General features: G+C 42.7%; 1 pseudogene; it reads left to right on the top strand.

The window, feature by feature from the left end:
- The first annotated feature begins 8435 nt into the window (after window positions 1–8435).
- On the top strand, window positions 8436–8560 carry LOC115070558 (annotated as a pseudogene).
- Window positions 8561–13418: the final 4858 nt, after the last annotated feature.

Here is a 13418-nt window from a genome sequence, read left to right as displayed (position 1 = left end):
GTGGTTGAGCCTGTATCTAGCCAACTGTCTCTCCCAGCTAGATATTAAGTTTGGGTGGGTTTTTTGGTCTTTTTGAGACAGGGTCTCCCTGTAGCCACAGCTGACCTGGATTTGCTATGGAGACCAGTCTGGCTTCGAACTCTCAGTGATCCACCTACCTCTGCCTCCCCAGTGCTGGGATCAAAGGTGTGTACCACCATGCCCGGCTGCTATTAAGTTCTATGTATACATGACTTGCTTTAATATTTTTTTTCCACACTATAGATCGTTTCATCTGGACATTAAAAGATAAAGTGTTTGTCAGTGTTTCTCCATCTGAGGTTATCTTACATTCTCGTGTTCTTATAACACATGTATGTTTGTGTCCACATGTTTTGCTGTGGTCATGTTTCAGAAAGTCCATTTTTATTTAGCGAAGGTGACCCAAGTCAAAACTGTGTTATAATGGAGTGTGCCAATAGCTAAGGGTCGCTCTGGTATCAGCTGCTGTGCTTAGTTTTATATTTTTAATTTTTACTTCATTTCCTTTCTTTTTCTCTCCCTCCCTCCCTCCCTCTGTCCCCCCTCTTTCCTTCCTTTCTCTCTCTTTCTCTTTCTTTCTTTCTTTCTTTCTTTCTTTCTTTCTTTCTTTCTTTCTTTCTTTCTTTCTTTCTTTCTTTCTTTCTTTCTTTCTTTGCTTCTGACAGAATCTGACCATGTTGTCCAGGCTGGCTTTGCTCTTAAGCAATCCTTTTGTCTCAGCCTCACAAGTAACTGGGGCTACAAGTACTTGCCACTGCACCTGACTATAATACCATAAGGCCTATGAGAGAGGGAAACAAAGCTTAGGCAGGTTAAGTACTGTGTCCAAGCTCACACAGTATATAAATGGCATAGAACCTTGAGCCTTCTTCTATATAGCTTTTTCCTCTAGACTCCTGGATGAAGGAGGGAGACTCATGAGATTCAAGGAAGTAAGGAAACTTTGAAGACTCAAGAAGCTCAGACAGTTACAAGATTATAAGGCCCCTCCCAAGGTTATAAAAGCAGAGAACAATTGATGAGGGTGGTGGGAAAGGGAGAGGTGAGTTTCTAGTACCTGTCCTTGGAGAAAGCATTTTCCTCTGAGAGTATGAGGTATACATTTCCTCCCTGTAAGAAAGTATCCTGTGGGTGGAGAGTGTTTACCCAGATCAGGGTCAGGTGTAGTCAAAAGGAAGGCAAGGGCCACAGTGCTGGCCTGGAGCTTGTCAGAGCCAAGGAGTCAGCTCCAGGGGCAGGCACAGTGAGCTAGAGCATGGCTTGTGCCAGAATGAGCAACATAAGCCCATCCCACCGACCATCAGAGGTAGAAAGACATGAAGCAGCGCAGCAGCAGCAGCGCCCCAGGAGGATCATGGAAAGGCTGGATTATGGGGGATTGGATAGGGGTAGTGTCCTCTATCCACTGTTCTTGGGTTTTTGTTTTGAAACAGGGTCTTACTCACTATGTGGTTCTGGTTGGCCTGGAACTCACTATGTAAACCAGGCTGGCCTCAAACTCACCAAGATCCACCCATTTCTACTTCCTGAGTGCTGAGATCAAAGGTGTCTGCCCACCGTGCCCTGCTCCATTACTCTTCTGATAAAAGTGATGGGATGTTTTCATGCTACTCTGGACCTTGCTAACGCTTCTTTTTTCAGTACCTCCCGAGCAACCCAAGACCAACAGGCACTTACTTGGCTTGCAGCAGGTGGCTGCGGTCTTTCAGAGGTCCTTCCCACACTTTTTGTAAATGTTTCATTATTTAACACAAAAATTTGAATGTCTTACACATTTGAAAATCATCTGAAAGGGCAGTAGAAAACAGCAGTTAAAGAGTTTGAACAAAAGCACCCTGCATTGACACTCAAGACCCATAAGCTTAAGTGAAAATCCCAATGTCAAGGGTTGAATACCTCAGGACAAATTTTGGTCATGGAGACCTCCCAAAACCCCACAAACCATAAAAAGCTATCACTGCTCTGTGCCTGATCATTAAACACCGGCACAATTGGGCTTGTTGACGGTTGTGCTCATTCATTAAAGGAGGGCCAAGCACGGTCATTCATTGGACCCTCACTGGAGTATCCAGCTACTCTTCCCAGCCAACTGTATGTAATTTGGCCCTAATTACACATGGTCTCCTGGATTTGGGGAAGGCAAACATACACAATCTGGGGAAAGCTAAGAAGAGAAGGCATGACCCATGCTGGGTAAAGGCTTTCCAGTGTGCATACCCTTAGGTCATACACACACCTCAGCAACCCCTCAGTTATATCTGTAAGGAAGCTCAGTAAATTCATTGGTTCCCCAGTAAAACTTTAATCAAACATTGGCTTGACACTAGAACCTTGAAAGGGAATAAGCATTGCTTAGCATCCCCAGCAAAAGAATTCTCACAAGAGATAGAAAATTTGTTAATGCTATTATGTCTCATAATTATTTAAGAAAAGAAAATAAGAATGTAAAAGATGTTAAAAAGGATATGACAATGGAGATATTTTCTAAAATAGAAGAAAAAAATGAGAAAGCCTAAGCAAGTGATGAAGGTCTGTGTAGGTTTGTTATGACATATAAAGAATGAGACAAAAATAATATACACATAATCTTAAAATTTCTAAGGTCATAGCTTAGTCAATGAGTTTAAGGAACAAAATATATATCTAGTCAAGGTTTATCTGAGAACATTTGAGTTTTTTTATCCAAGCTTTATCTACATAGCACATGGTAATTAAAAGTACCAGATTGGTGGAACTAATTTTATTGGATGTTTAACAATCATACTTTGAGGCCTAGGCTAATCTAGTCAGAGGGACTTAAAGGGCAGTTTTTGCCCCTTGTCCTCCAAGGTTGACTAAGTTCCAGGGGACTATGGAACATCTCTCAAAATGTCCTGTAACTATGGTGAGTCACCTGTCCTCTTGTTCAGGGAGGCCATGTAGACCCCACGAGATGGACTTGAACCAATAACCAGTCTACAAAGAGGAGGGTCAACTCAAAGGAAACATCTCATCTATGCTTCCAAGTGAAAACAGACATGGTCGAGCAGGACCTTTGACTTATCTTCACATAGCTGGAACTAGTAAAAGAAAGGAGCCAGGGCTCCTTCCAAGCCCATGTGACCCCTGAGGAACAGATCCTCAAATGACCTTAAGTGTAAAAATAAATTGATTTATTTGGGCCAACTGTATGGTCTTAAACACCGAAAAGGAAAGTATAACCAAAGAGTAAAATGATCAGTATATTTCTTTAAGAATTCAAGGGATTACACTTCCCAGACATTAGGCTTAAGTCCATATAAAAAGTTATTTAGACAATTATTTCTCATTGATGATTTTGTTCCTAATCAGAAAGTGCTGCTCAGATGTAAGACTTCAAAGCTTGGTCTACAACACTGTAGTGCCCACCTGTAGCTAAGGGACACAACCAGCTATTGTTCTAAAATGATGGATAAATTTGTTTTCTTCCCTATCTAGAAGCCTTAGAGAGGGAGCTGACATAGATTCTAACCACTCCAACGGCTATCGAAATACCTGAAAGCAAATCCTGAATCCATCACTCTAGAGTCCAGTCTTGGCAGACAAAAGAAAAATGAGGAGGAACCCAATAGAGAGATGCTTTTGGAAGCCCTTGTCAAGAAATTCCAATGGACTCTCATATGAACATTTGAAAATTGCCCTGTTCTGACTTTTTTCTGCTTCCCTGTCTAGAACTTGTAATGCTAATTACTCTTGCCTTTACTTCTCCTTCACATCTCCTATTGACCAGTTAATGACTTTCTTTCCCCCCTGCAGATAAGAGTTATGCAATTTGGGAGTCTTTAAATAGACCCACTGAAGGGGTACCCCACTTGCCTCACCCTGCATCCCTGTTCAGCATGGAAGAAGCCAGAGTGGTCTGCGTCCCGATTCCCTATCCGCAAGTTGGGTAACCTCTTCAGAGGATGGTGTGATAAGAATAGGAGGTAGGAATTAGCTAGGTAGGGTAAAAAGACCCCACAGAAAAGTAGCCAGTTTCTTGGCTAAAATTCACAATGTCCTTGGGCCTCTTAGCAACATACTCCATTCCAAAGGCCAAAAATATCAAAAGTATTGGGAGCTTTTATCTAATCCTTAAAAGATTTTAGGGTTCCCTCTTCAGAGAGGAGAATGTTAGAGTAGCCAAAAGCCCCATAAAAATGAAGAAGAATGAGTACATGAAGGTATCAGAAAAAAGTGATGGGGAGATATGGGAGGAGTTGGTGGGGAGGGAGTGGGCATGGATTTGATCAAAATGCATTATATGCATATATGAAATTCTCAATAAATTATTTTTAAAATGGAAATAAAAAATAAAATAAAATAAAAATAAATTTTAAAATCTATCACTGCTATTGTTGGCTTCATGATAGAACTTTGTTTGTTTGTTTGAGACAGAGTCTCCCTATGTAGCCCTGACTGGCCTGGAACTCACTGTGTGCATCACAGTATCCTCCAACTCCCAGAGATTTACCTCCCTCTGCCTCCTGGGTGCTTAGATCAAAGTTGTGCACCACCACATCTGACTTAGAACTGTGGATGAAGACACCGCATGCTTTGGTTGCTGGAAATCTTTCTGGGACTAGTGGACAGCTCCTTCCTTACTGGCTGGCATTTGCAGTAAAATAAGGTGCTATACAGACTTCTGGGGAAGGATTATCACCAACAGTACTGCTTGGTTATGGAGTCTGCCTATTGCACTATCAACATGCCAGGAAAGATGTACCTGCATGGTGCAATAGTAACATGCTTGTTGTGAATGCAGCCAATGGCTTTATGATTGGGTTTAAGGCCTGCTTCACAGGAGGAAACTCATGTCTGGTACTATGAAACTGGGCAAAAGCCTGTGGCTGGAGGAGTTGTAGGCCTCAGTGGAAAGGATACCACTATTGTTTTGTTAAATGGATGTGATATGCTTGTTAAGTGCCTTCTAAAGACTTGTGTTTGACTACAGATTGCTGGTGCTGTCAGCTTCTGCTGGTCTTGAAGAGAAACTTCATTTTCAATGGATGGTGGCTACTGCAGAGACTCACAGCTAAATGAAAGTCAATAACCAGGCATCCATATCACCCCCTCCAAGCTCAGAGAACATTGTGGAAGGGGGGCAAAAAGAATGTATGATCCAGAGGAAAGGATGGGATTGGAACTCCCTGGAAGGAGGGAGGCTCAAGCAGAACTTACAAAACCCAGGAAGCTCAGAAAGTTCCAGGATTCACAAGGCCCCTCCCTAAGGTTGTGAAAGCAGTAAACAATGCTGAGGGTGGGGGTGGGAAGAAGAGATCATGAAGCTGAGCAGGGAGCACCGGGGATGCAGTTCTCCTGAGTTGCCACCCATGTTAGCCTGACTTTCTAGTGATAGTGATGCCGCTTCCTTAGACCCACCCATGGTCCTGTAGGTGACCCCAGTAAGCCCACTGGTCCCCTTGGGTGGGAGTGTTTCTTTGGTTTGTCATCGGTGCCCTATCTGGGGTGAATAGGCATTGTTCATGTCTCTTTTAAGAAAAGTCATACAACACCAGGTGTGTGTGAATGAAAACCCATGCCCTTAACTGCTCTGTTTCATCTCAAATGTCCACGATTGATAAAACGCTTTTTGCAGACTGGTAAGAACATAACTGATCTTTTACATGGGACATGTATACATAGTCCAATGTGATTTTGCTCAAGCATGCAAAGTGATCCAGGGCAGCACAATCACCAATCATTTAAAGTGGTATTCAATATTACAATGTGTAATGGATCGGGGAGAATTCCTTTGGCATGTAATTAATAATGGGGGTTATTTACATATTCATTATTAATATTGCTGCACTTATACTCCCACTCTCACTACTAGACACATTTGTATAATTCCAATATTACAATGTCTATGAAAATTAGCCCCATAATAAAGTCTAACTTCTACCCAATTCTCATTTCCCCAGTTGTCACAAGAAACATCTTTGAACAAAACAAAGTGGTTTGTAATTAAGTGTTGCTGATTGTATTTGCTGCAGTTTGCAGGTTGATTTTGATAGGTATCTTTCAGAAGTTTTGGAAGACTTCAAGCTGTATTTTAAAAATTAGGTCTAGTGGGGCTGGAGAGATGGCTCTGCAGTCAAGAGCTCTAGCTGCTCTTGCAGAGGGCTCAGGTTCAGTTCCCAGCACCCACATGGTGGCTAACAACCATTTATAACTTCAGTTCCAAGGAATCCAATGCCCCCTTCTGATCCCATGGATACTGCATGCATGTGGTGCACTTACAGATATGCAGGCTAAAGACTTATACATGCAAAATAAAAATAAATAAATCCTAAGTCAGGCATGGTGGCACACGCCTTTAGTCCCAGCACTCGGGAGGCAGAGGCAGGCGGATCTCTGTGAGTTCAAGGCCAGCCTGGTCTACACAGTGAGTTCCAGGACAGCTGGGGCTACAGGGAGACCCTGTCTCAAAAAGATAAAAAAAAAAATAACAGTAATAATAATAATATAAATAAATAAATCTAAAAAGTAATTAGGTCTGGGAATTTGTTTTCTTGCCTTCTTCATCCCTCCAGTGCGTCTCTAGTAAATTCAAGCAGATGTTGGTTTCTCTGCTTGAAACAGTAAGTCTGTCTGCATAAACCAGCCCTTCGAACGGTTTTCACCTTGCTTTCTTCTCGGATAGCTTCTGCAGAGGCCATCTGAAGCTTCCGTCCCCAGCGTGACCAGAAGCCTGCTCTTGAGGGAGCCCCTCGCCTTCCGCAGTCACAACTCAGTCCACCTCAGGACTGTGGGTGAACATTTGAATGTGACTGTGAAATGTAGGGAAGTGCGGTACCGCTCCTGTGACGTCACTTTCAATGTCTCTTTCATCAGCCCAGGAAGAACATGCCTTTCACTTTGTTGTAGGCTCAGGGTCTTCTTCTTTGACTAGTTGCCTTTTCATTCCTCTCCTGTGGGTGCCTGTCTCTGCCCTTTCTCAGCTCTTGCTGGTGATTTCGTAGCCCCTGGCTCCAGGGATCAGAATGAAGCCAGGGTAAGTGAGGGAGCCTCTTGCCCAGGGTCCCTGAAAAAAATGCAGCAGTTGGTCCCTGCTACCAACTGGGTCCACTGTGCAAAAGTTATGGATTTGATCTGTGTCTATCCAAGGGATACAGATCTGGTCTACATAGTGAGTTCCAGGCCAGCTGGGGCTACAGGGAGACCCTGTCTCAAAAAGACCAAAATAAAAAAACAAAAACAAAAACAGATTGGATGGGCTAGTTCTCAGGACACAGTTTCACTTTGGATCCTACTGACCTTCATTGATTTTCATAATGTTGCCAAAGGACTGGGATGTAGCTCAGTGGTAGATCACTTGCCTAGCATGTTCAAGGCCCTATTTTCAATCTTCAGCATCATTAAAGCAAATAAACAAGCAAAAACTCATGTTCTCCAATATAGCCGTGGAGATTAGTGCCTGAGTTTCTACTGAGCTGGCTGATCTGTAACTTCATGAGCATTTTCCCTATGTGACAATTAAAAACTAGAAGAAAACAAGAAGTGTCATGTATAAGAATCAGAAAGCAATAAAAAATTCAGATTAATATGAAAGTAATGAAGCTATGCTATCATAAATTAGTTGCAATAGAAGTTTCCCACCTAGGGACAGAATATCTGGAGAATAGCTGAGATTTTATAGGAATTTCAATAAAATGATCAATAATATATTGAAATACCTTGAGCCAGTCTTTGGAGAATAGATTTGAAAGCCTTGTGGGGTTTTGAATAGCTCTAGTGAGAGCCTTATTTCCCAGGGCATGCTCCAGTTCTCTGCTATCTTCTACCTGAGGACAGTCAGAGGGAGACACACCTTGAGCACAGTGAGCATGTTGGGATGTGAATGTCTCGAACAGATAGGCTGGAATAAGTGCCATCAAATAGGAACATAGGGACAGGTGAAATTGATTTTAATCATGCATTTTACTTAACGTCTAGCCACATTCTCACTTCAGTATATTATTATCATAAAAAAGCTACTTAGAGATTTTCTATTTCACTTTCATATTAAGTCCTCAGTGTCTGGTGTGTATTTTACCCCCATACCATACCTCAATTCACACTAGCCATGTTTCATCTGCTCACAAGTTATAAATGACCAACAGTAGTTCTAAAGGGAAACATCCTGAGGCAGGAGAAGGACTTCGAGTGCAAGGATAAGAGAGAAAAAAAGGAAATTTTTCAGCTGTATAGGAGACAAGAAAGCACAAAAGGGATGATGGAGAGGTGGCTCAGTGGTTAAGAGCACTGACTGTTCTTACAGAGGATCCAGGTTTGGTTCCCAGCAAACCAAAGCTAACAGACAGCTAACGACTGTCTCTAACTCCAGTTCCAAGGGTTCTAATGCCCTCTTCTGGCCTCCACAGGCATTACACACAAGTGGCAAAATACTCATACACATAAAATAAAAATTAATTAGCTTTGCGCAGTGGCAGTATCATAGCCAATGAGGTTTATCTGAGGTGTGATTATTGCTAATTGAAAAATTAATTAATTAATAATTTTAAAAAGCATGTACTACTTTTACAAAGGACAGGAGTTTGGTTTCTGGCCAAAGCAGGCAGATCACAACCTCCTGTAACTGTAGCTCTAGGGGATACAATACCCTCCTGCCTCTGAGGGCGTCTACATTCACATGCACACACACACATACAAAAACACACAATCGAAAAATAAAATGGATCTTTAAAAAACTTTTTTACAAAAAAAGTACAAAAGGAAACTAATTTCAGAACTCATAGCTCAATTCTGCGCAAGACAGCCAGGACTGACTACCAAGGGTGCATGTGAGGCAAGTTCTAGAAGTCTGGATTTTGGGATTCAGGGGCTTGTTGCCTGTTGAGAGGACAGATGCCTATACTTGCAGTCTGAAACAGATGGAGGCAGGGAGGCAGTGGTGATGTGACCGGCCCAGGCAGATTTCTGCAATTAGCCACCAGAGAAAAGAGAAGATATGAACTAAGACAAAGGGTAGAATTGACAAGGAAAGACAGAGATGTTCCCACTCTGTTACTTAGCTCCGAAGCCAGAGCCTCACAGCAGCTGTGGCCCTGACTAACGGAGTGTCCCTATCAGCTTCCAAGCTCCTCTGGACTCGGTCTCTTCATCTGTAGATTCCCCTGTGAGGAATTTCTTGATTGCTGATTGATGGAAGAGGGCCCAGCCCACACTATGGGTGGTGCCATCCCTGGGCGGATGGGCCTGGGCTATATAAGAAAAATAACTAAGCAAGCCAGGGAAAGCAAGCCAATAAATGGTTTCTGCTTTAATTCCTGCCTCCGGGTTCCTCCCTTGAGTTCCTGCCTTGTAGTCCTTCAAATGGTGACTCTAACCTGTAAGCCAAATAAGCCATTTCCTCCCTGAAGGTGTTCTCAGTTATGGTGTTATATATCACAGCGATAGAAAACAAACTAGAGCATGACTTTGGGGGTGTTCTGCCCCATACACTCTCAAGCTCAGTCCCTCACCTTATTTGGGCTGTGCTCAGATGCCAGCTTATGACCACCATGTGCACTAACCATCGCCCTCACTAGTACTCATCAGCCCTATATTCTGCTGGGTTTTTCCTGACAGCACTTAAAACCACCCATCACAGGAGGTTTTGCCATTGTGTGCTCTTCCTCCACTGTAGTGCGACTCCCAAAGAGCAGACACTTTGCTTGCTTTGCTCAGTACTGTGCCTTTAGTGCTTATTACAGTGCCTGGCACATAGGAGGGACTCTACAAACTTTGGCTGAATGAATAAAGGAACCAGAACTACTTCTCAGAGTTTTGAGGATTAAATGAGTTAATATGAATAATGCTCTTAGAGCTCATGCTTGACCTGTGGGAAGCCCTCTGCAAATGTTTATGCAGCTTCCTCTGTTAAACATCATTACTGAGTTGAGTTAACCTCAGGCTTGCTGGAGTGAATTTCTACAGACCTCAGTGAAAGAAACAAGCTGCCCCAAACTTGGCTTTGTGTAAAGACCATTTTCTTGATTATTGTCTACACATCTGGGACTCACATACCTGAGATATATGGACTTCATAGGACCAATGATTTGATATCAAAGCTGGTCTAGAATGACTGTTTCTCTCTTCTGTGGATGTGTAGGGGTTTTGCTTCCCAGTGGTTACATGTCCTGATCATTCTCATGGATGTGCACTGCAATGCAGAGATGCAGGATAGAGAGAAGATGCTGTGTGATCCCAAAGCCATGGCTGAGGAAAAGCCTCGAGCTCACTCGGAAACAAAGCTACTCTACCACTGACCCTGCTATCTCTGGGCTAGAACAAGACTTTAACCCATGATGTCATATCTCCAAAAGGATATAACAAGATTTCAAGGTTTGGGTACTGAAACTTGAAGGAGACTTCTTTTTGTCAAATTATTATTAATATTACTTTTTACATTAATTGCTATCCTAGTTTCATTTCTGTTGCTGTGATAACATATCTTGATGTAATAATTAACTTTTCTGTCACTGTGGTAAAATACCATGACCAAACGTGACTTATGGAAGAAAGAGTTTATTTTGGGTTATGGTTCCAGAGGGGAGGCCATAATGGTGAGAGAGGCATGGCAATATGAGGCTGGAACAGGAAGCTGGGAGAGTACATCTCCAATGGCAACCTCACAGCAGAGAGCAAACGGAAGTGGGGCAAGGCTGTGAGCTCTCAAGGCCTGCCCCCAAGTGACACACTTCCTCCAGCAGGCTCCACCTCTTAAAGGTTCTACAATCTCCCCAACAGCACTACCAAATGGGGACCAAATGTTAAAATATATGAGCCTATGAGGGACATTTCCTATTCAAACCATCATACCCAATGAAAGATTTACTTTAGTTCATAATTCCAGGTTATAGTCAGTCATAACAGGGAAGTGAAGGTAGCAAGAACTTAAAATAGCTAGTCATGTCACCTCCATAGTCAAGAGCAGAGAGAGAATGCGTGCATGCTTGCCAGTGCTCAGCTGGCTCTCTCCTTTTCACTCAGTCCTGGGCTCAGCCCATATTTATAGTGGGTTTTCCCACCTCAATAACCCAATTAAGAAAATCCCCCCTAATCAGGTGTGGTGGTGTACATTTAACCCCAACACTTGGGAGACAGAAGCAGGTGGATCTCTGTGAGATTGAGGCCAGCCTGTTCTACATAGGGAGTTCCAGGCCAGCCGTGGCTACAGGTAGACTCTGTCTCAAACAAACAAAGAAAAATCACAAACAAACAAACAAACAAACAAACAAACAAACAAAACAACAACAAAAATGAAAATCCCTCACAGGCATGCCCATAGGACAACACAGTCCAGATAATCCTTCATTAAGACTTCCTTCCCTTGGGTCTAGACTGTGTCAAGAGGACAGTTAAAACCAACTATCAAGGCTGCTTTAATCACAAAGAGCATGAAAATAGAGAAAGATTTTATATTTGCATTGTTCATTCTAAGAACGAACTAAAGAAAACCTGCTCTCCAGATTCTGTGAGCCTGGTTAGTTTGCCTCTAAGTAAGTGCAACGCAAGTCTTAAATTAAATAAATATGGGTCAGCTGCAATCTCAGGACCATGTGAAAACTGACAGAGGAATTTGTAGTTAAGGGCAAGGCGTTCTTTTCCATTAACTACAGTTAAAAAATAATGATCATATTTTCTAAATTAAAAAAATTGAATTGCACTTATGAAGTCTTATAAGAAGAACTATTAAAATCGGGATGTTAATATGTTGTCAAGATACTACAATAGAATATTTGAAATTAGGGCTCTTTTATATTTCTGACCATTCTGCCCTTGGGTGAATCCCAGGACTTTAAAAATAAAGCTAAGAAAAGGAGAAAAGGAGAGGAAGGAAGGTGAGAGAGAAGGAACAGAAAAGCTTTAAAGACAAGCCTCCAGTGGTTAAAAAGAAATTGTGGCGGATATGGACAATCTGTTCAGGCTATCATGGATGAGATGTTCGCCTCCCCAGCCACTTCTCTCAAACAGCAAAAGATCATTCCATGCCCAGTCTCATCCAGTGAATTCATTAACACCCAGAAAACACCTTGATGTTGGCCTGACTCATGGAAAGAAAGAGAAAACCCTGTGGAAAGCCATGTGGCCAGTGTGCAGACTCAGCCTTATCCAAACCTCAGCCCTAGCTGTTGTAGCAGACGTCACGGTTTCTGTTTGACAGCCAGGGAGACCTAGTGTACAGAGGCACAGGGACACTGCCCTTGGCCTGGGGGGGCTCCACAGTCAGGGCACTTTCTGCTCTGAACACTGGTGGTGTCTTTTCTGACCACTCTGTTAGCATCAAAGCAACCTTGCTCACAGAGCACGCCCTTCTGTCATAGCCATTTGTTTGCTCATTCATTCATTCATTCATTCATTCATTCATTCATTCATAGTTTGTGAGTTTTGAGAAAAATGTCACTCCCTGTGTTAGTTTTTCAAAGATAGAGCAAAATACCTGAGCAAGATAACGGAAAGAAGAAAGAATTTATTTTGGTTCATAAATTTTAGAAGTTTTAATCCATTGTGGTGGGGAAAGTGTGGCAGAGCAGAGCAGTTCACATCATGTTGGCTGTGGGGGGGAGAAAGAGAGAGAGAGAGATCTCACAGCAGAGATCTGCCTGCCTCCCAAGTGCTAGAATTAAAGTCTGTGCCACCATGCCCGGCATGTTGTCTCTTCTTAAATTTTTTTATTTACTTTAAAAATTTTATTTTATGTTTATGAGAGTATTTCTTACATGTATGTAAGTATACCCGTGTTGTGCAATGCCCGAGGGGGTCAGAACTCACCTGGAACTGGAGTTACAGATGGTTGTTAGCTGCCATGTGGGTGCTGGGAACCCTGCAAGAGCAGCCAATGCCCTTAACCACTAAGTAATCTCTCCAGCCTGTGTTGTCTCTTTTTAACATAGAATTATTTATTCATGCATGTGTCTGTGTGGGTATATGTGCACGTGTGTGTGCAGGTACAATGTGTTCCTATGCACACTTGGTAGCAAGATGAGGCATTGGGTGTTCTGCTTTATCACTCTCTCCCTCTATTCCTTTGAGGCAGGATCTCTCCCAAAGTCTGGGGCTTGTCTTAGCTAGACTGGAAACCAGCAAGTCCCAGTGATCTTCCTGTATTGGCCTGTGAATTGGGAATGCAGGCCTTTGTAGCAATGCAGGCTTGCTGACCTGTTGCCTGACTGGGGTGCTAGAATCTGAACTCTGGTCCTCATGATTGCAGAGCAAGTGTCTTAAACACTGAGCTATCTCTCCAGCCCCATGTGTTACCTCTTACTGGAATTACCACATCATCCTTTCCTGTTCTACTTCTCAGACCACTTTTGATCTCTTCTGCTCCTTTGTTCCTATCCAGCTAGCCTCAAAAAGGTGTGTGCAGGCCTTTCTCACTTTAGATGTTCTCCTTAGGTGATAGTCCTTATAGC

The sequence above is a fragment of the Nannospalax galili genome, unplaced genomic scaffold (genome assembly GCF_000622305.1).
Source record: "Nannospalax galili isolate Female #2095 unplaced genomic scaffold, S.galili_v1.0 scaffold475, whole genome shotgun sequence".
Lineage (NCBI taxonomy): Eukaryota > Metazoa > Chordata > Mammalia > Rodentia > Spalacidae > Nannospalax > Nannospalax galili.
This window is presented reverse-complemented; position numbering and strand designations above follow the sequence as displayed.